The sequence below is a fragment of the Zea mays genome, chromosome 1 (assembly GCF_902167145.1).
Source record: "Zea mays cultivar B73 chromosome 1, Zm-B73-REFERENCE-NAM-5.0, whole genome shotgun sequence".
NCBI classification, from domain to species: Eukaryota; Viridiplantae; Streptophyta; class Magnoliopsida; order Poales; family Poaceae; genus Zea; species Zea mays.
The window spans coordinates 236,761,587-236,765,314 of record NC_050096.1 but is presented as its reverse complement, the minus strand read 5'-3'; the positions used below and the strand labels follow the sequence as shown (position 1 = coordinate 236,765,314).

The 3,728-nt window shown below is 42.6% G+C and overlaps 1 long non-coding RNA gene across 1 annotated transcript; it reads right to left on the bottom strand.

Annotated features, from left to right (window-relative positions):
- Nucleotides 1–682: 682 nt before the first annotated feature.
- LOC103643453 (uncharacterized) lies at nt 683–1,459 on the bottom strand. The gene is made up of 2 exons (XR_561013.4): nt 1,237–1,459; nt 683–1,074 (listed from the first exon to the last, which is right to left on the bottom strand). It is a non-coding gene; the product is annotated as an uncharacterized lncRNA (long non-coding RNA).
- Between the last annotated feature and the right edge of the window lie 2,269 nt (nt 1,460–3,728).

Here is a 3,728-nt window from a genome sequence, read left to right as displayed (position 1 = left end):
AATTTGGATTGTAATTACGGTTAAGTTGTAAACACCGAATTTGGATTGTAATTACGGTTAAATTTGAAATAAAGGGCGAGATAAGGATTATAGTAGGCTACCGGAGACAGTCTGAAGGGGTATTTGATGGCCAGAGAAATGAAGAGGAATCCTTATATATTTGTATCGTTACATTATATTTGTTTAAGTCTAACTGTAATCAGGTATCACATTAAAAACTAATATCAACTTATTTAAACTTATTACGCTGGTGCTCAATATATGAATCATTGCCATTTATCATTTACGTTATATTTCGTAAACCAAACAGCTTTCAACAAAGAAGAAACATGTACCAGCGTTTTTCGTTGATCTAACTAGGACGTCGTCGTCGGCGTAAGCGTGTATATCCCACTCGCAGGACTAGTAGTAGCAGCTAGAGTCGCGAAGGCATATGGACGGACGAAGAAGCAACCAAGATCGGAATCGAAGGGTGGATTTGTGGAGAACAAAAGCAGGTGGGAGTGGGAGAAGCTAGGCACGGCTGCAAACTCGAGAATTTCCATTGAGGCGAAACCGGATCATGAAGAACATGAACAACCCTGAAACCTGAACCTACAGGATGGAGCGCGGGATGAACAGCATCCCATCCCTGAAAGGCTCAAACTGCTGGGGCAATGATATCGGGAGGTGACGGCGCGCGGAATCCTCTAACGGACTGGCAATCTCGTCACTCATCAGTGAACTGATAGTACAAGCTTACCCACATCTGTGGCCACATCAAGACTCACTCGAAACGCTGGAGAAATCTCTAGTCGCTTGGTTACGAAGACAAGCTGTTGGTGCAGACACAGCAAGATGGTTCTTTATGTGTTTAATTTGTGGTTACAAAACAATTGAGGTACTGATGAGCAGGCGACGCCGGCGTCGCAACGCATACGGCCGTGCAGGCTGAAGAGGCCATCGTCTGCGATCAGCGGCAGATGATGCAGAGGATGATGGCGACGATGACGACGAGGGCCACGAGCGGCAGCGAGATCACCAGCACCAGCTCCATCTCCAAGCAGCGCCTGCGTCGTACGGCGCGACCCCGACCTGAGTACAAAAGCGATAAACGAGTCGTGCATCTGATATTCTGATATTCAGTTTTCACGCAAGTGACGACGACGGCACCAGAGACTACGGCCTCCGGGACACCGTCGTCGCGTGCTTTGCCTGCTTGGCTCAGCAGAAGAATAGTCTCGCAGCTGGGCGTACCTTAGGCAGAAAATATGACTCGACGCGAGCTAGCTCCTGCTCTCGTCGGGACAGTGGCGTGGTGGAGAGCTGATCGCCTGCCTGCTTAAATGGCGCGCACGCGGCGGCGGAAGGGTGGCGCAACGGCCTAGCGATTTCGTTTGGGACCGAAGCGCCTGCCGTCGGTGAAGTTAAATACTACTACTACTACCACCAGCAGCTGGAGGAGAATCTTCGCGCGAAAAGGATAAAGGGCGTGCGACGTGTTGAGTTTTCTCTTGGCTTTGGTGCTCTCCATATGCCATTCCGTCGCCATGCATGTCGCGAAGCATCTCAGCCGCGCTGGACGGCGGACACATGTGTCACACGCCAAAAAAGATTATATCTGACAAACCACCCAAATCTAACACGGTAGAAAGCTGCACATAATACAACGCTACTATATATTAGTACCACTTCATTAGCAGAAGATCCGTTAGCAGAAGAGAGACGGCGACCGAACGATCTATAAAAAAGAGGTCGGGTTCCTCTTCGTCGTTCTCGGTCTTTTGATTAAGATAAACTGTAATATTTGTTATTATCAGTTTAATATCTAGTGTGTACCATATGTTTACTTTGATATAATTTTTTTATAAGTATTTTTTTGTTAGGATACACCACACTGGTTGGGCCATCCCAACCAATACCATCAAATATGATTTTATATCTTCGCGGCATCTAGTGTGTTGACCATATGTTCATTTTGATATTATTTTTTTTATTTTATGGGTATTTTTGTTAGGAGTACAGCACACTGGTTGGTCCACCCCAATCAATATCATCAAATATAATTTTATGTCGTCGCAGTGCACGGTATTGTACTAATATATTGTCACACTAGAGTTTAAGAACAAATCCATATGTATCTCAAATGTGTGCTAGAATCAAGTCTCACATATATGATGACTCATGATACATAAATCAATGTTACATCTTTATTATATAATAGAATCTCTGTACAAAATGACTAAATATATTACACCATATGATGACAACGATCCTTCGCAAACATAGTTGACTGAGAGACGACGGCCTAGATCTCTCCAAACTCATCTTCATCATTCTCTCCAACGGTACCTGTTCTTAACCTGGTTCGATTATATCAAGGTTGAGCTCCGATACGATCATTGTTCAGCAAATGTGAGGAAAAGTGTAGTGTAAGGCTTACCAAGAAAGATGGTTAAGGCTGAGCATTGCTTTTAATTTTGTTGGTCAAAATTTTATTAGCAATTACTAAGTATAAGTAAGTACCATTCCAGTTAAATAAGAAATTATAAATAATGATTCCCACAATGCAATACATGACAATTTAAGTTTAGTTCCATCATTTACTCATGTGAGGTTCTGAGCCACTCATGACCGTGAGAACGGTTGGTATATCAATATTACACTTTGTAGAGGTTACACATCTTTACCCACAAGATGGGTTTCCCTTTTAGTCTAGGTTAGCTAGACCCTTAGACACTTCTAAGATAAATGGTTAGGGATCCACTCCGAGGCCTTTACCAAGTTCCACTAGCTTGAGAGAACCTGCTACGGTTTTAGGATGAAGGGAGCATAGGTCTTGTTCCACGTTCTGTAACCCCATCGCAGCAATTAGAGCCAACACTATACTCTGCAGCGACACCTTCCCGCTTGCCCCTTTCAGGTAAGGTAATCTCTTACTAGCTTTCCTAATTAATTGACCAAGTGCATCTTATTCCACCCTTGTGGTAGAACTGTTGCCTTGGTGGTCACTCCATGTTCCAATTAACAAAATGATCTTAGCATGTATAATAAATAACCAACAATAACAAATTATAATGGAACATGGTCATGAATTATAAGCATCATTAATCTAGAAACCAGGCAGAGGAATAGCAAGACTACCCAGTAATTCATTTGTATACAAGGTGCAGGGTAAACAAAACTAGGTAACATATTAGGTCCCAACAAATTAACCTAACAGTGCAGGCATTGGTAAGAATATAAGAGTAGATATTATTATAAATCATGTGAGAAAGATAACCCAAAGAAATAATTAATCCAACTTTAATCTAAGTTATAACTTAATTATACATCATGTTTTAGTCAATTTATAATTATGGACCATATTAAAATATCATACTAACTGTTAGGGGCCTTCTTCTCCGTCGAAGGTCCTCAAAACGAAGACATCATTTGTAAGCGATGTTTGGGTCTTCTTCCCCGTTGAAAGCCCTTAAGATGAAGACATTGTCTGAAAGCAACAATGTCGAATGCCGAAGCTTCCAGCCGAAGGACGACAGCTTCGGCTCAAGGTGGCGACGAAGGTCAAACATGATGCTGAGTTGAAAAGGAAAAGACTAGTTACTCCCTGATGGCTTATGTTACGATTATGTGTACATGTTAAGGTCATAAATGTATTTTTACTCGGGCTACGTCCCGTGCCTATAAATAGGTGAACAGTACCCACGTACTGTTCACGCCGGATTGTAATTGCTCTCGCGTCAACA